General features: G+C 41.7%; 1 protein-coding gene across 2 annotated transcripts in view; it reads left to right on the forward strand.

The window, feature by feature from the left end:
• The window catches only part of nAChRbeta2 (nicotinic acetylcholine receptor beta2), a 1,855,029-nt gene that overhangs the window by 1,410,002 nt on the left and 419,793 nt on the right, over nt 1–25,234 (forward strand). The gene's annotated exons all lie outside the window — the stretch shown is intronic.

Genomic DNA, 25,234 nt, shown 5'->3' on the forward strand with positions numbered 1-25,234 from the left:
TAGTAAATAATAATAATAATAATGGTAGTAGGTTGGTAGACAGCAACCACCCAGGGAAGTACTACCGTCCTGCCAGATGACTGTGAAACAGAAACCTGTAACTGTTTTGCATGATGGTAGGATTACTGCTGTCTTTTTCTGTCTCATAAACACGCTAGATAACAGGGATATCTTGCTACTAATACTTACACTTTGGTCACACTTCACAGACACGCACATGCATATATATATATACATACATCTTGGTTTTTCTCCTTTTTCTAAATAGCTCTTGTCCTTCTTTATTTCTTCTGTTGTCCATGGGGAAGTGGAAAAGAATTTTTCCTCCGTAAGCCATGCGTGTCGTATGAGGCGACTAAAATGCCGGAAGCAATGGGCTAGTAACCCCTTCTCCTGTAGACATTTACTAAAAAAGAGAAGAAGAAAAACTTTATAAAACTAGGATGCTTGAATGTGCGTGGATGTAGTGCGGATGACAAGAAACAGATGATTCCTGATGTTATGAATGAAAAGAAGTTGAATGTCCTGGCCCTAAGCGAAACAAAGCTGAAAGGGGTAGGGGAGTTTCGGTGGGGGGAAATAAATGGAATTAAATCTGGAGTATCTGAGAGAGTTAGAGCAAAGGAAGGGGTAGCAGTAATGTTGAATGATCAGTTATTGAAGGAGAAAAGAGAATATGAATGTGTAAATTCAAGAATTATGTGGATTAAAGTGAAGGTTGGATGCGAAAAGTGGGTCATAATAAGCGTGTATGCACCTGGAGAAGAGAGGAATGTAGAGGAGAGAGAGAGATTTTGGGAGATGTTAAGTGAATGTATAGGAACCTTTGAACCAAGTGAGAAAGTAATTGTGGTAGGGGACCTGAATGCTAAAGTAGGAGAAACTTTTAGAGAGGGTGTTGTAGGTAAGTTTGGGGTGCCAGGTGTAAATGATAATGGGAGCCCTTTGATTGAACTTTGCATAGAAAGGGGTTTAGTTATAGGCAATACATATTTTAAGAAAAAGAGGATAAATAAGTATACAAGATATGATGTAGGGCGAAATGACAGTAGTTTGTTGGATTATGTATTGGTAGATAAAAGACTGTTGAGTAGACTTCAGGATGTACATGTTTATAGAGGGACCACAGATATATCAGATCACTTTTTAGTTGTAGCTACACTGAGAGTAAAAGGTAGATGGGATACAAGGAGAATATAAGCATCAGGGAAGAGAGAGTTGAAGGTTTATGAACTAAAAGAGGAGGCAGTTAGGGCAAGATATAAACAGCTATTGGAGGATAGATGGGCTAATGAGAGCATAGGCAATGGGGTCGAAGAGGTATGGGGTAGGTTTAAAAATGTAGTGTTAGAGTGTTCAGCAGAAGTTTGTGGTTACAGGAAAGTGGGTGCGGGAGAGGAGAGTTATTAAATGGAGAGTTAGAGGTATTGGGAAGATGGAGGGAATATTTTGAGGAATTTTTAAATGTTGATGAAGATAAGGAAGCTGTGATTTCGTGTATAGGGCAAGGAGGAATAACATCTTGTAGGAGTGAGGAAGAACCAGTTGTGAGTGTGGGGGAAGTTCGTGAGGCAGTAGTTAGAATGAAAGGGGGTAAGGTAGCCGGGATTGATGGGATAAAGATAGAAATGTTAAAAGCAGGCGGGGATATAGTTTTGGAGTGGTTGGCGCAATTATTTAATAAATGTATGGAAGAGGGTAAGGTACCTAGGGATTGGCAGAGAGCATGCATAGTTCCTTTGTATAAAGGCAAAGGGGATAAAAGAGAGTGCAAAAATTATAGGGGGATAAGTCTGTTGAGTATACCTGGTAAAGTGTATGGTAGAATTATAATTGAAAGAATTAAGAGTAAGACGGAGAATAGGATAGCAGATGAACAAGGAGACTTTAGGAAAGGTAGGGAGTGTGTGGACCAGGTGTTTACAGTGAAACATGTAAGTGAACAGTATTTAGATAAGGCTAAAGAGTTTTTTTGTGGCATTTATGGATTTGGACAGGGTGGATAGGGGGGCAATGTGGCAGATGTTGCAGGTGTATGGTGTAGGAGGTAGGTTACTGAAAGCAGTGAAGAGTTTTTACGAGGGTAGTGAGGCTCAAATTAGAGTATGTAGGATGGGGTTGTAAGAAAAGTAAATGCGAGGGTCTTGGCAAGAGGCGTGGAGTTAAACGATAAAGAATCACACATGAAGTGGGAGTTGTCACAGTTGCTCTTTGCTGATGACACTGTGCTCTTGGGAGATTCTGAAGAGAAGTTGTAGAGGTTGGTGGATGAATTTGGTAGGGTGTGCAAAAGAAGAAAATAAAAAGTGAATACAGGAAAGAGTAAGGTTATGAGGATAACAAAAAGATTAGGTGATGAAAGATTGGATATCAGATTGGAGGGAGAGAGTATTGAAGAGGTGAATGTATTCAGATATTTGGGAGTGGGCGTGTCAGCGGATGGGTCTATGAAAGATGAGGTGAATCATAGAATTGATGAGGGGAAAAGGGTGAGCGGTGCACTTAGGAGTCTGTGGAGACAAAGAACTTTGTCCTTGGAGGCAAAGAGGGAAATGTATGAGAGCATAGTTTTACCAACGCTTTATATGGGTGTGAAGCATGGGTGATGAATGTTGCAGCGAGGAGAAGGCTGGAGGCAGTGGAGATGTCATGTCTGAGGGCAATGTGTGGTGTGAATATAATGCAGAGAATTCGTAGTTTGGAAGTTAGGAGGAGGTGCGGGATTACCAAAACTGTTGTCCAGAGGGCTGAGGAAGGGTTATTGAGGTGGTTCGGACATGTAGAGAGAATGGAGCGAAACAGAATGACTTCAAGAGTGTATCAGTCTGTAGTGGAAAGAAGGCGGGGTAGGGGTCGGCCTAGGAAAGGTTGGAGGGAGGGGGTAAAGGAGGTTTTGTGTGCGAGGGGCTTGGACTTCCAGCAGGCATGCGTGAGCGTGTTTGTTAGGAGTGAATGGAGACAAATGGTTTTTAATACTTGACGTGCTGTTGGAGTGTGAGCAAAGTAACATTTATGAAGGAATTCAGGGAAACCGGCAGGCCGGACTTGAGTCCTGGAGATGGGAAGTACAGTGTCTGCACTCTGAAGGAGGGGTGTTAATGTTGCAGTTTAAAAACTGTAGTGTAAAGCACCCATCTTGCAAGACAGTGATGGAGTGAATGACGGTGAAAGTTTTTCTTTTTCGGGCCACCCTGCCTTGGTGGGAATCGGCCAGTGTGTTAATAATAAAATAATAATAATAATAATAATAATAATAATAATAATAATAATAATAATAATAATAATAATAATAATAATAATAATAATAATAATAATAATAATAATAATAATTATTATTATTATTATTATTATTATTATTATTATTATTATTATTATTATTATTATTATTATTATTATTATTATTATTATATTCCTTGCTTAAAAGCCAGCAACTTGTTTTTGGGTTTAAATAGAAATGTTATGGTTTTCCTTTCGTCAAAATATATTATGACATATAACATATAAATTGAAAAAAAAAACTGAGGTACTAGTTAGGGCTGTGACAGATGTATTTCGATTAATTTTGTGACAGCGATATCTCTAATATGATAGATGATTAATACGATAGCAGCAAATTTATATTGAATTTTACAAATTAATAATAATGAGAGTCTGTAAAATTAACACGATTTTTTATGTCAAAAGAAAATAAATGGTTCTAGTGTTTTCTGAAAACATACAACTTAATTCAGCGTTATAGAAATGAAAGCTAAGCTCCGATCCCAAGAGATTGAGCTCAACATTGACAAACTCTTCCGCATGAATGCAAACTCACGCTCACACAGACAGCAGTTAGAGATAATGTGGCTGTCTTAAACATGCAAGACTTCAGTCACAAGAAATATGACAGGGAAACCGAAAAACGTGGAAGATTAATCAGATGCAGAAAAAAACTCGTACGAAACACGTACAAAATTCACGACGAGCTTTTAAGATTATTTAACATGAAGCTCCGTCATGAGGCTAGAACATAATCATGAGGCTAAAGCCTAATCATGAGGCTAGAACATAATCATGAGGCTAGAACATATTCATGAGTCTAGAACATAATCATGAGGCTAGAACATAATCATTAGGCTAGAACATAATCATGAGGCTAAAGCCTAATCATGAGGCTAGAACATAATCATGAGGCTAAAGCCTAATCATGAGGCTAGAACGTAATCATGAGGTTAAAACCTAATCATGAGGCTAAAGCCTAATCATGAGGCTAGAACCTAATCATGAGGCTAAAACCTAATCATGAGGTTAAAACCTAATCATGAGTTTAAAACCTAATCATGAGTCTAAAACCTAATCATGAGTCTAAAACCTAATCATGAGTCTAAACCTAATCATGAGGCTAGAACCTAATCATGAAGCTATAACCTAATCATGAGGCTAAAACCTAATCATGAGTCAAAAACCTAATCATTAGTCTAAAACCTAATCATGAATCTAAAACCTAATCATGAGTCTAAAACCTAATCATGAGGCTAGAACCTAATCATGAGTCTAAAGCCTAATCTTGAGGCTAGAACCTAATCATGAGGCTAGAACCTAATCATGAGGCTAGAACCTAATCATGAGTCTAAAACCTAATCATGAGTCTAAAACCTAATCATAAGTCTAATCCTAATCATGAGGCTAGAACCTAATCATGAAGCTATAACCTAATCATGAGGCTAGAACCTAATCATGAGTTTAAAACCTAATCATGAGTCTAAAACCTAATCATGAGGCTAAAACCTGATCACGAATCTAAAACCTAATCATGAGTCTAAAACCTAATCATGATTCTAAAACCTAATCATGAGTCTAAAACCTAATCATGAGTCTAAAACCTAATCATGAGGCTAGAACCTAATCATGAGGCTAAAACCTAATCATGAGGCTAGAACCTAATCATGACGCTAGAGCCTAATCATGAGTCTTAAACCTAATCATGAGTCTAAAACCTAATCATGAAGCTAGAACCTAATCATGAGTCTAAAACCTAATTATGAGGCTAGAACATAATCAAATAAATATCTCATGAAAGATTCACAGGTATTCAGTTAAGCTTGTACAACAATCGGAATTGCTAATTTAGGAAGAAATATTAAAGGAATAATCCACACAAACAAAATGAGGAGAATGATCCACACAAACAAAATGAGGAGAATGATCCACAAAACAAAATGAGGAGAATGATCCACAAAACAAAATGAGGAGAATGATCCACACAAACAAAATGAGGAGAATGATCCACAAAACAAAATGAGGAGAATGATCCACAAAACAAAATGAGGAGAATGATCCACACAAACAAAATGAGGAGAATGATCCAAACAAACAAAATGAGGAGAATGATCCACACAAACAAAATGAGGAGAATGATCCACACAAACAAAATGAGGAGAATGATCCACACAAACAAAATGAGGAGAATGATCCACACAAACAAAATGAGGAGAATGATCCACACGAACAAAATGAGGAGAATGATCCACAAAACAAAATGAGGAGAATGATTCACAAAACAAAATGAGGAGAATGATCCACACAAACAATATGAGGAGAATGATCCACAAAACAAAATGAGGAGAATGATCCACACAAACAATATGAGGAGAATGATCCACAAAACAAAATGAGGAGAATGATCCACACAAACAATATGAGGAGAATGATCCACAAAACAAAATGAGGAGAATGATCCACACAAACAAAATGAGGAGAATGATCCACACAAACAAAATGAGGAGAATGATCCACACAGACAAAATGAGGAGGATGATCCACACAAACAAAATGAGGAGAATGATCCACACAAACAAAATGAGGAGAATGATCCACACAAACAAAATGAGGAGAATGATCCACACAAACAAAATGAGGAGAATGATCCACACAAACAAAATGAGGAGAATGATCCACAAAACAAAATGAGGAGAATGATCCACAAAACAAAATGAGGAGAATGATCCACACAAACAAAATGAGGATAATGATCCACAAAAAATGAGAAGAATGATCCACACAAACAAAATGAAGAGAATGATCCACAAAACAAAATGAGGAGAATGATCCACAAAACAAAATGAGAAGAATGATCCACACAAACAAAATGAAGAGAATGATCCACAAAACAAAATAAGGAGAATGATCCACACAAACTACAGGGAATTGTGAAATAGTTTGGATCCAGTCAGTAAGTGGAACAATATGGACGGAGTGGTTGAGACCAACTCCTACAAAGTTTCAGCACCAGGTCCGATAGGGATCTTTAGACCTGAAATCATTACTGCAGGTCATTGGTACCTGAGAGGTTTAGGCATTACCTGTTTTCACGCCCTACGTTGAGAAGAGATGTAAAAGGATCATAGTCATTAGTGAAGAGATTCATCATTAAGCAGATTATGGTTGCACTTAAACATTAAGCAAGTTGTCTTGATGACAGCGCGAGGTGAGACACCAAACTCACTTTGGTTTGGAGAAGGTAGCTTTTCATTATGTTTCATGTCCCCTCTTCCCCCTCCTCCCCCTCCTCCCTCTCCTCCCCCTCCTCCCCCTCCTCTTCCTCCTCCTCCTCTTCCTCCTCCTCTCTCTCTCTCTCTCTCTCTCTCTCTCTCTCTCTCTCTCTCTCTCTCTCTCTCTCTCTCTCTCTCTCTCTCTCTCTCTCTCTCTCTCTCTCTCTCTCTCTCTCTCTCTCTACACGGTTTTACAAAGTTAGGTTCATTTTTTTATTTACTTTATTTACAAGCTAAAAGATGTTACCTATTTTAGCTCATTTGAAGGCATTTTTATTATGAGACATGCAAACAGGGAAGAAAATGAAGTTGGAGCCATCTGTTCGCTAGGGATTCCATTTAGCAAAGTGACTATATTTCATCGATGTTATTGTGCTACACGAACATGTTACAGACTCGAATCATTCTAGGAATAACTGATCTCAGATGAAATAATGTTCTTGAGAAGGATACAGACAGAGTTTAGTAGCTGTTTGCTGCCCGTATTGTTGTGCAGAAGCTATCTTCTCATTGTCCGCTAAGTGGAGCCTAGTGTGGTACCTTGACAACATTGGACCTGTACATAACAGTAAGGCCACGCGCATCCCTCCAGTGTTGAAGGCTCTGGTGAAATGACAGATCTGCCCAGGTTTGGTCCTGAGTCAAGAAGTCGTAGATGAGACGGGTGGCAGGTAATCCGAAAGAAGAAGAGCATTCTCGTGGTGTGTGATCACATGTGCCTGGTGCATAGCCTTGCTGTCTCCTCTATCGAGCTGTTACGAGATACGTCTAAGTGCTGTAAACTTCCTGCCTGCCTTGTTTGCAGGATTTACTACGTGGTTCTTCATAGTTAGTTTTGAATCAAACTTCATCCCAAGGATATCAACCTCATCCCCAGTTTCCAACACTCTCCCATTCATTCTTGCCACTGCTTCGGCATTACCAACACGGTACCTAGAGGCCATCATCATTTGTATTTTCTCATAAGCAAATGTAACCTGTCATCGTTTTTTTTCAGGCTGGTGTAGCTGTAAGCTTGTGAATATTGTAACTGAGAGCATCTGACACCTCCTCTCTGGGATAAATATCAGCGTACAGTCGTCTGAATATACATGGGATTCTGGAATGAGTTGAAGGTCATTGAAGTGTACAGTCCATAATAATGGCCCAAGCACATTTCCTTGTGTACCACTTGCACCAATAGAGTGTCTTATTGACTCTGTCCCTTTATGAACTACGCTTAGAGATTTACGTTGAAGGTAATCACTGTGGACGCAGATTACAGAACGGGCGACTTCTTGTGCTTTCAGTTTTGTCATGAGTCCCTGATGTCATACTCGGTCGAAAGCACCAGCAATGTCCAGTGCTACCATTTAGCTGATTTTGGATTCATCCAATGACTGGTGGCCACATAGTGAAGAGGTTTAACTGCAGATCAGCAGCTAAGTGACATTTTCTGAAACCATATTGACGGTAGCACAGAAGCGAGTGGTAGTCTAAAAACGTTGTCATCTGCCTTGAGATTATTGTCTCAAGAATCTTGCCAGTGATTGAAAGAAGAAACACTGGTCTGTAGCTGCTAATTTCCTCTCTGCTCTTCTTTTTTGGTGAATAGGGACTACATTTTCCTCTTTCCAAAGAGAAGGCCATTTACACTGCTAGGCGGTGCTGATAGATGCTAGGCGGCGCTGATAGAGAGTGGTAGCTGGTTTGCATATCTACTAAGCAGTCCGGGGCTTAACTTATCTGGGCCCACAATATTTTCTTGGTCTAGTGATTTACGTGTTTCAGCAAGGAGGTCAGTTATCTCCTGACTGCTAGTAGAGATGGTCACATCCTGCTGTGAAATAAATTCATCAGGTGAATAGCCTTACTGGTCCTTGACCATTGGCCACCAGGTTTTGGAGCCCACCCTGCCTGATACCAGTTTTCGTTTTTGTGTCAACCTCCCATCTAAAGATGGCCCACTTTTGGACTTCTTCCATCTACCATGAGGCTTGCTTGCCTATACAGGCTCCTGTTATAGATAGCGAGATGCCTCTTATACCTTCTGCAGGCCTTGTACTGAGCAGTGGCAGCCTCTGGACATCGAAAGCTGAACCCAGGCTGACCTGTAGACTTCGTCACATACTGCCAGTGAAGATGCGTTTTTGTTGGGGATTAAGTTGTCAACATCACCTTGGAGAAGAGCATTCCAATCGGAGTCGACGAACTCCGAGCAAAGGGTGGACTTCCTCTTTCCCACAGCCAGGTTGTTCATATAGATTCTTCACATCGTTCTGTTGGAATCTTCAGTGTCATAAAGACAGCCTGTGGACAGATGATGCAACATAGTCAATGGGTTGGCAAGTGATAGATCACCCACTACTGGGTCAAGGGAGGAGCTAGATAGGTGCAAAATATTTCATGTCAATTAATGCAAAACGTTCATTAGAATCCTTCTGTACAAGTTGTTGGTTGAAGTCACCAACAATTATAATATATTGACATTTATGTTGAAGCAAAAGGAAATCCATATTTTTCATCAGGAATTAAATGGGGTCTCTTTGTTGCCAATGAGGTCTGTACATTGCACAAGCTAGTAAAGAAATATTGGGTTAAAGAATAGCTTGTAGAACACAATTTTCAGGTGAATAGGAATGGCAGTATCAATGAGCCGGGTATGTACACTTTTAAAATAATGTCTCCTCTTTGACCTAGCCTGTGTGTTTTCGCTCATGAGGTGTAGCCAGCAATTCTAGTAAAATAGTTTGTAGTCCTGTCGTCCAAAAATGTCTCAATGGCGATCAGGTCGGGACGGTGAGTGTTTACGAAACTGTGCGTGAACTCCCCAATATTGGTAATAAAGTCTCTACCGTTGGCAGACAGGATACTGATAGACTGGCTCCTCATGACTGTGTTCAGCTTGAGTTGATGGGTGTGTAAGGTGCCTGCCCATGAGACAGATAGGACGGAAATGAATGGTATAAAATACCGACACAATGGAAATATAAACACAAATGCAGTATAATGTGATCCTTTATTGACAACGTTTCACCCACACAGTGGGCTTTTTCAAGTCACACACGGATCTACCTGGGGTTGGAAGGTACGGGAGTATTTATAGTTCAGAATGTTGAGGTCAGGTGGAGAATGCTGCATCTGATGATCTACCGGGTGGGGTTATAGAGTCTTGGGTAGCTAGGCGGGGATATTGGACAAGTTGTGAGTAGACCTTCTGCAGTGTTCTATGTTCTTATGTGGGATAGCGATGAAGAAGTTTCTTGGCGAGTGGTTCAGCTATGTTATAGAAGCCATTGTTCTGGTTGAAATTGTTGGTTATAGAGATAAACGATGATTCCAGGATTCTTCTGTATTGAGTGTTGTCTTCTGTGGCTATAAGTCTTGAGTTTCTGTAGTTAATTAAATGGTTGTGTGAATTGCGATGTTGTACACAGGCATTCCTTGTATCGTCAGTCCTGCTTGCATGGGTGGCCCGGTGGCCTGGTGGCTAAAGCTCCCGCTTCACACACGGAGGGCCCGGGTTCGATTCCCGGCGGGTGGAAACATTCGACACGTTTCCTTACACCTGTTGTCCTGTTCACCTAGCAGCAAATAGGTACCTGGGTGTTAGTCGACTGGTGTGGGTCGCATCCTGGGGGACAAGATTAAGGACCCCAATGGAAATAAGTTAGACAGTCCTCGATGACGCACTGACTTTCTTGGGTTATCCTGGGTGGCTAACCCTCCGGGGTTAAAAATCCGAACGAAATCTTATCTTATCTTATCTTATTGGTGTTCTGAAATACGTGTTTGGAGGTCTCTTGATGTTTCGCCCACATATAATTTGTTGCAGTCATTACAAGGGATTATGTATACCCCTGCAGAGGATGGAGGCTTGTCCTGTCTACTACTGGTGATGTCCTTGATGGTCGTGGTTGTGGAGGTAGATACTTGGAATGATGTTTTGGCAAAGATGTTGGAAACATGTTTGGCAATGGAGTTGGTGGGAAGGACTATGTATCTCTTCTCGGCAGTGTCTTCTCTGGGTGTGTTGAAGATGTTTAATGCTCGCCGTCTGCAGTCTCTGATGAAGTGACGAGGATAGTGGAGTTTGGAAAATACTTGTTCAATTATAGTGCATTCTTCCTCAAGGAACTCGTTGCTGCAGATTCTGAGTGCACGCAGGAAGAAGCCTATAATTACACCACGTTTGGTTTTGGTGTCGTGGTGAGAGTAGAAGTGGAGAAGATCGTTTTGGTTGGTGGGTTTTCGATAGACTTTAAAACGAAGTTCGTGGTCAGCTTTGCAGAGTAGAACATCAAGGAAAGGAAGAGTGTTGTCGACTTCTTCTTCAAGTGTGAACTGGATTGAAGGCTCGACCTGGTTGAGCTTGTCTTGGAGAGCTTGAACGTTGAAGCGTTTAGGAGTTATGAGGAGAATGTCGTCAACATAACGGAGCCAGGTGACAGACGAAGGAATAATGGTGGAGAAACGTTCGGCTTCTAGATGTTCCATGTATAGGTTCGCCAGGACTGCACTGAGTGGCGAACCCATGGGTAGTCCAAAAGTCTGCTGAAAGAGGTGATTTTCGAAAGAGAAACACGTAAAGCCAACACATAGTTCAACAAGGTCGATGAAATCGCTGGCTGGAATGGGAAGATCAAGTGAATCGTCAATTTTCCTGCGCAAGAGATCGATGGCTTGTTTAGTAGGTACTTTAGTGAATAGGGAAGTCACGTCAAGGCTGGAAAGTTTCTTGTTCCTGATGTTGATGTTGCGAATGCGATTGAGAAGATCACCTGAGTGTTTGAGATGTGCTGGACTGATAGTGCCCAAGAGTTTAGAGAGGTGTTTGGCGAGAATTCCTGAGAGCTGGTGGGGAGCACTGCCTATTCCCGAGGATATGGGCCTCAGTGGGATACCAGGCTTGTGAGTCTTTGGCAGGCCGTACATTCTGGCAGGTCTGGGGTTGCTGGGCATGGTGTGCAGAAGTTTCTTCCCTTGTTCTGAGCCCCTCAGAATGCGGCGAGTCCTTTGAAGAAAAGTTTTAGTGAGGTTGTCCACTTGGTTAGTTGTGAGAGGTTTGTAGGTATCTGGGTAATTAAGTAGATTAAGCATTTTGTTCCTGTAATCGTCAGTGTTCATGATAACAACACCACCTCCTTTATCAGCGGTGGTGACTCTGATGGTCGTGTCTTCTGCTAAACCTTTGAGTGCATTGATGTAACGTCGAAGTATGACTGGGGAGCTGCGTGTTGAGATGGCTGCTGAGATGATGCCTTGAAGATAGCCTTTTTGGAAGTCGGAGTCATTGTGTCTGTAGTTTTTGGCGGTGAAATTGAGGTCTTGTTTTGGTTTCGTAATTCCTGTTGCGAATTTGAGGCCTAAGCTGAGGGCTTCAGTTTCTGTGGTTGACAGTGGACGAGATGAAAGATTTTGAATAATTTCAGGTCTTCCTAAACTTTTCCAATTACTATTATCGCAGAGTGTTTGTAGTTTCCTAGTAAGTCTGATCTTCTGTTGAACATTCGCTGTGGTAACTCTGCTGCGAATGATTTCGGCGGTGCGTCTGTTCATGTTGCCCCGGAGTGTTGTGCCTAGTGTTCTGGCTTGGAGAAAAGCTTCCTTTGTAGCATTGTTTAAGTCATCTGCACACTCTTCAAGGTAGGTCCGAGCTGTAGCGGAGAAAGGTGGTTTGATGTTGAGGAGTAGATCTTGGACTACCCATGGGTTCGCCACTCAGTGCAGTCCTGGCGAATCTATACATGGAACATCTAGAAGCCGAACGTTTCTCCACCATTATTCCTTCGTCTGTCACCTGACTCCGTTATGTTGACGACATTCTCCTCATAACTCCTAAACGCTTCAACCTTCAAGCTCTCCAAGACAAGCTCAACCAGGTCGAGCCTTCAATCCAGTTCACACTTGAAGAAGAAGTCGACAACACTCTTCCTTTCCTTGATGTTCTACTCTGCAAAGCTGACCACGAACTTCGTTTTAAAGTCTATCGAAAACCCACCAACCAAAACGATCTTCTCCACTTCTACTCTCACCACGACACCAAAACCAAACGTGGTGTAATTATAGGCTTCTTCCTGCGTGCACTCAGAATCTGCAGCAACGAGTTCCTTGAGGAAGAATGCACTATAATTGAACAAGTATTTTCCAAACTCCACTATCCTCGTCACTTCATCAGAGACTGCAGACGGCGAGCATTAAACATCTTCAACACACCCAGAGAAGACACTGCCGAGAAGAGATACATAGTCCTTCCCACCAACTCCATTGCCAAACATGTTTCCAACATCTTTGCCAAAACATCATTCCAAGTATCTACCTCCACAACCACGACCATCAAGGACATCACCAGTAGTAGACAGGACAAACCTCCATCCTCTGCAGGGGTATACATAATCCCTTGTAATGACTGCAACAAATTATATGTGGGCGAAACATCAAGAGACCTCCAAACACGTATTTCAGAACACCAATATGCAAGCAGGACTGACGATACAAGGAATGCCTGTGTACAACATCGCAATTCACACAACCATTTAATTAACTACAGAAACTCAAGACTTATAGCCACAGAAGACAACACTCAATACAGAAGAATCCTGGAATCATCGTTTATCTCTATAACCAACAATTTCAACCAGAACAATGGCTTCTATAACATAGCTGAACCACTCGCCAAGAAACTTCTTCATCGCTATCCCACATAAGAACATAGAACATTGCAGAAGGTCTACTCACAACTTGTCCAATATCCCCGCCTAGCTACCCAAGACTCTATAACCCCACCCGGTAGATCATCAGATGCAGCATTCTCCACCTGACCTCAACATTCTGAACTATAAATACTCCCGTACCTTCCAACCCCAGGTAGATCCGTGTGTGACTTGAAAAAGCCCACTGTGTGGGTGAAACGTTGTCAATAAAGGATCACATTATACTGCATTTGTGTTTATATTTCCAGACAGATAGGACACTGGGGCAGCCACTGAGATGTGGCTCTGTGGTCTTGTATAAGGGACAAAACTACCTGCTGAGCCAAAACAGAAGTAGCTGGGTGGGTTACATGTGTGTTCACCAGCTCTGAAATCCTGCTGGGCTGTTCCCTGAATAATCTTTAAAAATCCTCAAAGGGTATTTAAAAGGCCAATTCCTCCCCATGAAAAGAAAAAGATAAATAATAATAATAGAAAGAATAATCAATATTATAAAAAAAATATACAAAAATAATTAAAACAAAATATTTATACTGAAAATTTTCTATCTGAAGCAAAACATGAAAAAATAAAATACAAAAAATAATTGTGAATCTAAACTAATATGTCTAGGACAGCTGGCATTCCTGGGTGCCGTTGAAGGATTTTAGAACTTTGCTAGGATTCACGGTGGCCGTATCGCATGACGATGTAAAGTACGATGGAGTCGAAGGTGGAACTGACTTCCTCACCATGAAGAAAAAGTGGTATCAACTTAGTAAATCATTGGATAGTCTGAGAGAATGGTTACCCAGTTGCATGCAGTGACTCACACGTAGTTGACAGCTGAGACAGTTCGAACTTCTGCTGTAGTTCGACTTGCTGCTGAAGGTAGCTTGTAAGAGGATATTACTGTGGGCATATCTTTTGATGTCTAGGGCACCTGGGTATGGTGTCCAAAAGGAAGAGAATATAGTGTCACAGGGCCTTGTCTCTGGTGTGCGGGATGACCAAAGCCGAGCCACGAGGCGAACCACGAGGCTAAGAACCATAAAGAACACAGAAGTTAAAAAACGGACAATCAGCCACTCCAACGCTAGAAAGAAATGGTGAAAAACCAAGAAAAACAAACATGAATCAAGTCGGGTCCGATTAACATAAAAATAACATAAAAATATAAACACCCAACACCAAGATTAATATAACAACATAAGAATGGAACAACAGAAGTCCTTACAGAGTTGATGTAAACAGAAATTCAAGTGATTAGAAACTCACTTGAAGGGTCCCTCGTTAACTCCCACCGGGTGAAAAAAGGAAGGAGGGGGTGAGGAAGGGGGGAAAACAGGTAATGTTGGCCGCCAATTATCCAACAATCATTCTCCCACTTACATCACCACAGCCATTCATTCATGCTTCCACTCGCTTAACTAACGAACTTCTCCCTCGTAGTGATCCTGTCAACTTTTTTGGTACGGCAGTGGTAGTCTTCTTGATGTTACCTCTTGTGACACTAATTGCTCTCTCTCTCTCTCTCTCTCTCTCTCTCTCTCTCTCAGTATGACCAGCACTGAGTGGATTCCCTGTACACGTAAAAAAAGTGAGAGTTTTCATTAACGGAATTAGAAATTTAGGTTGAATTCCTCTGTGTTATCTGACCGGACACTGAAGAGTATTAAAACCCATACATCATGGTCGCAACTTTGGATTTAGGTCGAATGAAAGCAATTGCAGGTAATTTCATTTGATTTAAATTTTATATATTGTTCAAATTGTCTTTGTTCTCTCTGAGGGGTCAGCCTGTGACATTATTTAATGACCCACACGGGTTTAGGGCGCTCAGTGAAAAAGTGCTCAGGCCATACGGATCACACAGGTATTGTCTGAGGAAGAAGAGAGTAACTCCATTTGCTTGGATCAGGAGCTCTTCAAGAGCCATCAAGGCACACCCCCGTAAGAAGACCACTCAGCTAATATTCAGGATTCCTTTTACTGCTGGGTGAACAGGGGAAACAGTAGTAAACAGACTCCTAAACGTTTCCTGTTACGAAGACAGGTGTAGTCTTATGGCCTGCACACCTGGTTGTAGCACGCTAACCAAGGTAGAAACGAAGAACGAGTACAACAACATGCAAGCATAAGTATTTACAGAATATATGAACGGATAGGCAGTTTGCAAACTACAGACACAGTGAGAACCATCTCCGACCAAACTTGAAGGTAACTTTGACAGTGTTGACTTACGAGTGTCTAGCATCACTTCACAACTTTAGCGGGAATCCTTGTGTCTGGCTGGCTGAACTAAAATGTTACATACTCTTAGCATGTCACATTTCCCATACCATGGGATGATCTGAATTGGTTAAGTGATGAAGTTGGAAAAGTGACAGATGTAGTTCAGTGCTGACAAACAGGAAAGGAAAATAACTATGTAGATGTATTTTAACTCTGCACAGAAGATATAATGTAGATTTTAGTCAAAATGAATAAAAAAAGCTAATTAATTCTTGGCTTTATATCAAGAAGTATATGTAACAGAAGACTTAAATCCAAACTTTAATTTCATATTCGTTTTGTAAAGCCTCATTTAGAGGCTTTACAAATCTCGTGTAACAGAAATCTTTCCTACGATGATAGGTTAAAGAAGTGAATTTGCACTCTGGATAGAAGTAGAATTAGACTCTTTAGAAAGACGCAGAATTAGAGAAGACATCACTGAAGTGTACAAATGGAAAACAATAAATGAATAGGACATCAATTGCGTGTTCAGAATATTCAACCAAAGCAGGACTCGTAGCAAATATTTTAAACTCGACAAATTTAGATTCGGGAGAGATCTTTCTTTCTTTCAACACACCGGCCGTATCCCACCGAGGCGGGGTGGGATACGCATGGCTTACGGAGGAAGAATTCTGTTCCACTTCCCCATGGAGGTAAGAGGAAATAAACAAGAACAAGAACTAGTAAGAAAATAGAAGAAAGCCCAGCGGGGTGTGTATATATATGCTTGTACATGTATGTGTAGTGTGACCTAAGTGTAAGAAGAAGTAGCAAGACGTACCTGAAACCTTGCATGTTTATGAGACAACAGCAATCCTACCATCGGGAGAGATATAATAATAAAATGATGACTTGTCAATATACTTGTGGCTCAGTAGAGAAAAACTTCCAGGTAACATCATTGGGGTGAGAATTTTGGGTAGCTGTAAATACAAGTTGGGCTGGTCATCGAAAGTGTCATTGATCGTCAGTTAACCTGCTTGAAGGAGGAGAAAATACCCGAGCTGTTTTAGAGTGGTACACCTTCAGTATACTGGTAACACTCAGCCTTGGACTGTGTGACTGTGTGTGGGTATGAACTAGACCTGATTAGCACTGATCAATAGGTCCACTTCAGTGTTCCTTGTTTCCTTTTAGTATAAGTGTTACATGGGTGGAGTAGTGTTGCCTTAGATGTGAGGGATCTCCTCATTGTCAGTACAAAGCGTAATGCAGTCGCCTGCTTTAAACTCTTCTTTAATACGTATTATCTGGTAAAAAAAATCAACTTCTGCTTGCTTCCACAATCAATGATTAACGAGATTCTCAACTGCAAGAACACGGCTATATACTTCTGGTTTGCCAATGTTTGGAACAATGAAATCAGAAATATAGAAGATATTTAGGCGAGTGATGTTGCTCTACCGTAAAGGTTTATGTAAACAAAAATTAACATACCATAGTGTTACTTCTGTAATGTTAGACACACCACTGTGTTACTTCTGTGATGTTAGACACACCATAGTGTAACTTCTGTAATGTTAGACACACCAGTGTTAATTCTGTGATGTTAGACACACCATAGTGTTACTTCTGTAATGTTAGACACACCACTGTGTTACTTCTGTGATGTTAGACACACCATAGTGTTACTTCTGTAATGTCAGACACACCAGTGTTAATTCTGTGATGTTAGACACACCACAGTGTTACTTCTGTGATGTTAGACACACCATAGTGTTACTTCTGTGATGTTAGACACACAATAGTGTTACTTCTGTAATGTTAGACACACCATAGTGTTACTTCTGAAATGTTAGACACACCACAGTGTTACTTCTGTAATATTAGACACACCATAGTGTTACTTCTGTAATGTTAGACACACTACAGTGTTACTTATGTAATGTTAGACACACCATAGTGTTACTTCTGTAATGTTAGACACACCACAGTGTTGAAGATTGAGACACTTATGCAGCATATGGGAAACTTTATTCAGGCAACGTTTCGCCACACAGTGGCTTCATCAGTCCAATACAAAGAGGAAGGCGTAAGGAGAGGAGGAGTATGAGGTAATCAGTCCCTCAGCCTGGAGTCGATGTGTTCAGTCCATCAATCTTGTAGAATGTACAGCATAGGGCCGTAGACGTGGCTTATATACTGTAGTGAGGTGAGGTGAAGCAGGCGGAGCGGGGTCATAGTGGTACCATCCACTAGTCGAAGTAGGTCTTCGTCCAAAGGTTGAACAAGTGTTGAAGAATTCTTTGTAACAAGATCCCATGATGCTGCAGTGTCTGACAGTTGTGATGAATGGTTTGAAAAACCGACAAGTTGAAGATTGAGACACTTATGCAGCATATGGGAATCTTTATTCAGGAAACGTTTCGCCACACAGTGGCTTCATCAGTCCAATACAAAGAGGAAGGCGTAAGGAGAGGAGGAGTATGAAGTAATCAGTCCCTCAGCCTGGAGTCGATGTGTTCAGTCCATCAATCTTGTAGAATGTACAGCATAGGGCCGTAGACGTGGCTTATATACTGTAGTGAGGTGAGGTGAAGCAGGCGGAGGCGGGGTCATAGTGGTACCATCCACTAGTCGAAGTAAGTCTTCGTCAAAATGTTGAACAAGTGTTGAAGAATTCTTTGTAACAAGATCCCATGATGCTGCAGTGTCTGACAGTTGTGATGAATGGTTTGAAAAACCGACAAGTTGAAGATTGAGACACTTATGCAGCATATGGGAATCTTTATTCAGGAAACGTTTCGCCACACAGTGGCTTCATCAGTCCAATACAAAGAGGAAGGCGTAAGGAGAGGAGGAGTATGAGGTAATCAGTCCCTCAGCCTGGAGTCGATGTGTTCAGTCCATCAATCTTGTAGAATGTACAGCATAGGGCCGTAGACGTGGCTTATATACTGTAGTGAGGTGAGGTGAAGCAGGCGGAGGCGGGGTCATAGTGGTACCATCCACTAGTCGAAGTAGGTCTTCGTCCAAAGGTTGAACAAGTGTTGAAGAATTCTTTGTAACAAGATCCCATGATGCTGCAGTGTCTGACAGTTGTGATGAATGGTTTGAAAAACCGACAAGTTGAAGATTGAGACACTTATGCAGCATATGGGAATCTTTATTCAGGAAACGTTTCGCCACACAGTGGCTTCATCAGTCCAATACAAAGAGGAAGGCGTAAGGAGAGGAGGAGTATGAGGTAATCAGTCCCTCAGCCTGGAGTCGATGTGTTCAGTCCATCAATCTTGTAGAATGTACAGCATAGGGCCGTAGACGTGGCTTATATACTGTAGTGAGGTGAGGTGAAGCAGGCGGAGGCGGGGTCATAGTGGTACCATCCACTAGTCGAAGTAGGTCTTCGTCCAAAGGTTGAACAAGTGTTGAAGAATTCTTTGTAACAAGATCCCATGATGCTGCAGTGTCTGACAGTTGTGATGAATGGTTTGAAAAACCGACAAGTTGAAGATTGAGACACTTATGCAGCATATGGGAATCTTTATTCAGGAAACGTTTCGCCTCACAGTGGCTTCATCAGTCCAATACAAAGAGGAAGGCGTAAGGAGAGGAGGAGTATGAAGTAATCAGTCCCTCAGCCTGGAGTCGATGTGTTCAGTCCATCAATCTTGTAGAATGTACAGCATAGGGCCGTAGACGTGGCTTATATACTGTAGTGAGGTGAGGTGAAGCAGGCGGAGGCGGGGTCATAGTGGTACCATCCACTAGTCGAAGTAGGTCTTCGTCAAAATGTTGAACAAGTGTTGAAGAATTCTTTGTAACAAGATCCCATGATGCTGCAGTGTCTGACAGTTGTGATGAATGGTTTGAAAAACCGACAAGTTGAAGATTGAGACACTTATGCAGCATATGGGAATCTTTATTCAGGAAACGTTTCGCCACACAGTGGCTTCATCAGTCCAATACAAAGAGGAAGGCGTAAGGAGAGGAGGAGTATGAGGTAATCAGTCCCTCAGCCTGGAGTCGATGTGTTCAGTCCATCAATCTTGTAGAATGTACAGCATAGGGCCGTAGACGTGGCTTATATACTGTAGTGAGGTGAGGTGAAGCAGGCGGAGGCGGGGTCATAGTGGTACCATCCACTAGTCGAAGTAGGTCTTCGTCCAAAGGTTGAACAAGTGTTGAAGAATTCTTTGTAACAAGATCCCATGATGCTGCAGTGTCTGACAGTTGTGATGAATGGTTTGAAAAACCGACAAGTTGAAGATTGAGACACTTATGCAGCATATGGGAATCTTTATTCAGGAAACGTTTCGCCACACAGTGGCTTCATCAGTCCAATACAAAGAGGAAGGCGTAAGGAGAGGAGGAGTATGAGGTAATCAGTCCCTCAGCCTGGAGTCGATGTGTTCAGTCCATCAATCTTGTAGAATGTACAGCATAGGGCCGTAGACGTGGCTTATATACTGTAGTGAGGTGAGGTGAAGCAGGCGGAGGCGGGGTCATAGTGGTACCATCCACTAGTCGAAGTAGGTCTTCGTCCAAAGGTTGAACAAGCATCATGGGATCTTGTTACAAAGAATTCTTCAACACTTGTTCAACCTTTTGACGAAGACCTACTTCGACTAGTGGATGGTACCACTATGACCCCGCCTCCGCCTGCTTCACCTCACCTCACTACAGTATATAAGCCACGTCTACGGCCCTATGCTGTACATTCTACAAGATTGATGGACTGAACACATCGACTCCAGGCTGAGGGACTGATTACCTCATACTCCTCGTCTCCTTACGCCTTCCTCTTTGTATTGGACTGATGAAGCCACTGTGTGGCGAAACGTTTCCTGAATAAAGATTCCCATATGCTGCATAAGTGTCTCAATCTTCAACTTGTCGGTTTTTCAAACCATTCATCACACACCACAGTGTTACTTCTGTAATGTTAGACACACCATAGTGTTACTTCTGTAATGTTAGACACACCACTGTGTTACTTCTGTAATGTTAGACACACCATAGTGTTACTTCTGTAATGTTAGACACATCAGTGTTACTTCTGTGATGTTAGACACACCATAGTGTTACTTCTGTAATGTTAGACACACAACAGTGTTACTTTTGTAATGTTAGACACACAACAGTGTTGCTTCTGTAATGTTAGACACACAACAGTGTTACCTCTGTCATGTTAGACACACCATAGTGTTACTTCTGTAATGTTAGACACCCCAGTGTTACTTCTGTAATGTTAGACACACCATAGTGTTACCTCTGCAATGTTAGACACACCACAGTGTTACTTCTGTAATGTTAGACACACCAGTGTTACTTCTGTAATGTTAGACACACCATAGTGTTACTTCTGTAATGTTAGACACCCCAGTGTTACTTCTGCAATGTTAGACACACCACAGTGTTACTTCTACAATGTTAGACACACCATAGTGTTACTTCTGTAATGTTAGACACACCATAGTGTTACTTCTGTAATGTTAGACACACCAGTGTTACTTCTGCAATGTTAGACACACCATAGTGTTACTTCTGTAATGTTAGACACACCACAGTGTTACTTCTACAATGTTAGACACACCATAGTGTTACTTCTGTAATGTTAGACACACCATAGTGTTACTTCTGTAATGTTAGACACCCCAGTGTTACTTCTGCAATGTTAGACACACCATAGTGTTACTTCTGTAATGTTCGACACCCCAGTGTTACTTCTGCAATGTTAGACGCACCACAGTGTTACTTCTGTAATGTTAGACACACCATAGTGTTACTTCTGTAATGTTAGACACACCACAGTGTTACTTCTGTAGTGTTAGACACACCATAGTGTTACTTCTGTAATGTTAGACACACCACAGTGTTACTTCTGTAATGTTAGACACACCATAGTGTTACTTCTGTAATGTTAGACACACCATAGTGTTACTTCTGTAATGTTAGACACACCACAGTGTTACTTCTGTAATGTTAGACACACCATAGTGTTACTTCTGTAGTGTTAGACACACCACAGTGTTACTTCTGTAATGTCAGACACACCATAGTGTTACTTCTGTAATGTTAGACACACCATAGTGTTACTTCTGTAATGTTAGACTCACCATAGTGTTACTTCTGTAATGTTAGACACACCACAGTGTTACTTCTGTAATGTTAGACACACCACAGTGTTACTTCTGTAATGTTAGACACACCATAGTGTTACTTCTGTAATGTTAGACACACCATAGTGTTACTTTTATAAGTTTATCATAGTTTTATATCTTTCTTCAGAATTTTAAATTAATTATTCACAGTTTCACTGGCACATATTTCCCCATGGAAGCAATTGCTATCTTTTACACCAATCGTATATAATACCGACAAGATGAAAATTAGACACATGTGCAACATCTGGGTATCTTTATTTTAGACGTCTCGACATGCAGTGGCTTTATCAATACAAATTCTAGGACATAATTGAAAGACACAACTATATACAAAAGATGAGGTAATCGATCAGTCCCTCAGTCCTGGAGATGGTGTGAAGAGCACCGTAGTCGTGAAGATTCTGGAGCACAGGCAAGAAGGTTGGTGTTTATATACTGGCGTCAGGTGGAAAGGGACGAGTAGCAGACAAGGGCATAGTCACTGGTAGGCTGGATTTTTTAGTGGAAGTAGGTTATACCCGAGGGACGGGTTAGACACTGCAAGATCATGCAATCTTGCACAAATAACCCGCACATAGAAGAGATGAGCTTACGACGACGTTTCGGTCAGACTTGGACCATTTACAAAGTCACACCGTGTGACGCAGTGTGACTTTGTAAATGGTCAAAGTCGGACCGAAACGTCGTCGTAAGCTCCTCTCTTCTATGTGCAGATTATTTGTGTATCGTTCCAGTCACGGTATTATGCCTTTTTTGTTGTTATTCATGGAATCTTGGTTCAGAGGAAATCTACATAACCTTCACGGACACTACTACTACAATCACTACTATTAACCCGTCCCTCGGATATGACCTACTTCCTCTGGGGAATCCTGCCTGCCAGTGACAATGTCTTTGTCTGCTACTCGTCCCTTTTCACCTGACGCCAGTACATAAGCACCAACCTTCTTGCCTGTGCTCCAAAATCTTTAAGACCACTGTGCTCTCCACACCATCTCTAAGGCTGAGGGACTGAATGATTACCTCATGTAATGTATATAGTCGTGGCTTTCAATTATGTCCTCGAATTTGTACTGATAAAGCCACTGCATGGCGAAACGTCTACAATAAAGATACCCAGATGTTGCACATGTGTCTAATTATCTCTTGCTACCTTGTTGAGGATTATTGCCAAGTTCTGTGTCGTTGTAGTGTGGAGGGAGAGTTGGGGGATTTTAATTCCCCTCACCCTAGAACCAGGTGTAACACAGGAAGAGATGAGAAAGAAAAGGATAAGGGGGTAATTTTTATAAAGGCGAACAATCCTATTCGAGGTATTGACAGGAGATGGGGGAGGATGTTTGGTGATAAAAGAGAGGTGGTGGTGGGGGAAGATGGTTTACGTGGGAGAGAAAACTGGGGGGAGGTGGGAGATGAGCACGGCGGAAGGGCAGGCAGGAATGGGGGTGAGGAGAACATAGGGAGGGGGGAGAACACAGTTATGAGAGGAATCTTATTACGACGTTTCGGTCTGCCCCGAGCCATTGTCAAGTCGCTACTGGGGCGAGGAAAGTAAAGAAGTCTGAAAGACATTACGGCAGTGGTGAGGGAAGAAGAGATTATTATTAATATTATTATTTATTAGTAGTGATGGTGGTAGTGGTAGTGGCAGTAGTAGTAATAGTAGTAGTGACAGTAATGCATGTGGTAGTAGACGTAGAATTAGCAGTAGTAGTAAAAAAGGTATTAGTAGTTGTAGTAGTAGTAACAACGTAGCAGCAGTAGTAGCGTTAGTAGAGTGGTAGTTGTGTAGAATTTAGTAATATTGAATATAATATATTGAAGTAACAGTTGTAGTACTAGTTGTAGACGTTGTAATATTAATAGTAGCGGTAGTAGAAATAGTAGTAGTAGTAGTAGAAATAGTAGTAGTATAGTGACTTTTATTCTTCTGGACAGAAGGTTAGTATAGTTGGAAGAGGGAGAAGACCACGGGTAATGAAAGGGAAGAATAGTAATTAGACGACAAATAGCACAACAGATGAGAAACTGGAAAAGGGAAGAAGAGACAGACAGTTTCTCTTGTATTTTTCAGAGGTGGAACACACTGTTGAGGAAGACAATATGTGATTGTAGGATGGGGAAGATAATAGGATAAAGGAGAGAGAGAGAGAGAGAGAGAGAGAGAGAGAGAGAGAGAGAGAGAGAGAGAGAGAGAGAGAGAGAGAGAGAGAGAGAGAGAGAGAGAGAGAGAGAGAGAGAGAGAGGAGAGAGAGAGAGAGAGAGAGAGAGAGAGAGAGAGAGAGAGAGAGAGAGAGAGAGAGAGAGAGAGAGAGAGAGAGAGAGAGAGAGAGAGAGAGAGAGAGAGAGAGAGAGAGAGAGAGAGAGAGAGAGAGAGAGAGAGAGAGAGAGAGAGAGAGAGAGAGATTGATTTGGGGAGAAATTTGATTCCAGACTGATAACGAAGAGCCGAGTGGTAAGTCTTGTGTCAATGAAGTTCACAGCACATATACTATCTCGCACCTGCTCGACAAGAGAGGCTGCAAGAATATACGAGGCACAAATACACTTATACCTTGAGTATGCTCTACTTTCTTGGATTGCCTGTCCTCCCCGTTTTATCTACGACTTTTTGGCAGAATAAAGAACAAAACAAGACGACTCATGTCTCGCCTGGACAGATTTGTTAATACAGCAGAGCCTTCAACACCGCAGGGATGTGGGTGGCCTTACTGTTATGTACAAGGCCAGTATTGTAAGGGTACCACACTTGGCTCCACTTCGTGGACAGCAAGAAGTCACGTTCTACACATCAAGACGGGCAGCAACAGCTACAACACTCTGGTTGTAACCTAACCTTCTCAAGAACATCACTTCATCTGAGATCATTTATTCCCAGGATGACTCGTGTCTGGAGCATGTTCGTAGAGCATGAAGCAAAATCAGATGGCGAAATGAAGTCCCCTGCCAGATAGCTCCAACTTCATCCTCTTCCCTATTTATATGTCTCATAACAATAAAAAGGCAAGAGAGAGAGAGAGAGAGAGAGAGAGAGAGAGAGAGAGAGAGAGAGAGAGAGAGCGGAAGGGGGGAGGGAGGAAAGGGCAGTAACATACTTTCATAATATTCATATTAGAAGAGTTGTACATGAATGGTATACAATACCGACAAGATGAAAATTAGACACATGTGCAACATCTGGGTATCTTTATTGTAGACGTTTCGCCATCCAGTGGCTTTATCAATACAAATTGAAGGATACAATTGGAAGACAGTAGAACTATATACAAAAGATGAGGTAATCAGTTCATCAGCCTTGGAGTTGGTGTGAAGAATACCGTAGTCGTGAAGAATCTGGAGCACAGGTAAGAAGGCTGGTGCTTATATACTGGTGTCAGGTGGAAAGGGACAGGTAGCAGACGAAGGCGTCGTCACTGGTAGGCGGGATTCCCAGTGTCGGTATTGTATACCATTCATGTACAACCTGTCAGACACTGCAACATCACGAAATCTTGATTCAAAGGACATCTCCACAACCTCCTTCACTACTGTTGACTCGTTCCTCCGATATGACCTACTTCCACTAGGTAATTCCGCCTACGTACTGACCCCTAGTTACTGTGTCCCATCTCTGATGGTACACAGCAACAAGGGGTCACAGCTGGAA

Source organism: Cherax quadricarinatus, chromosome 20, assembly GCF_038502225.1.
Source record: "Cherax quadricarinatus isolate ZL_2023a chromosome 20, ASM3850222v1, whole genome shotgun sequence".
NCBI lineage: Eukaryota > Metazoa > Arthropoda > Malacostraca > Decapoda > Parastacidae > Cherax > Cherax quadricarinatus.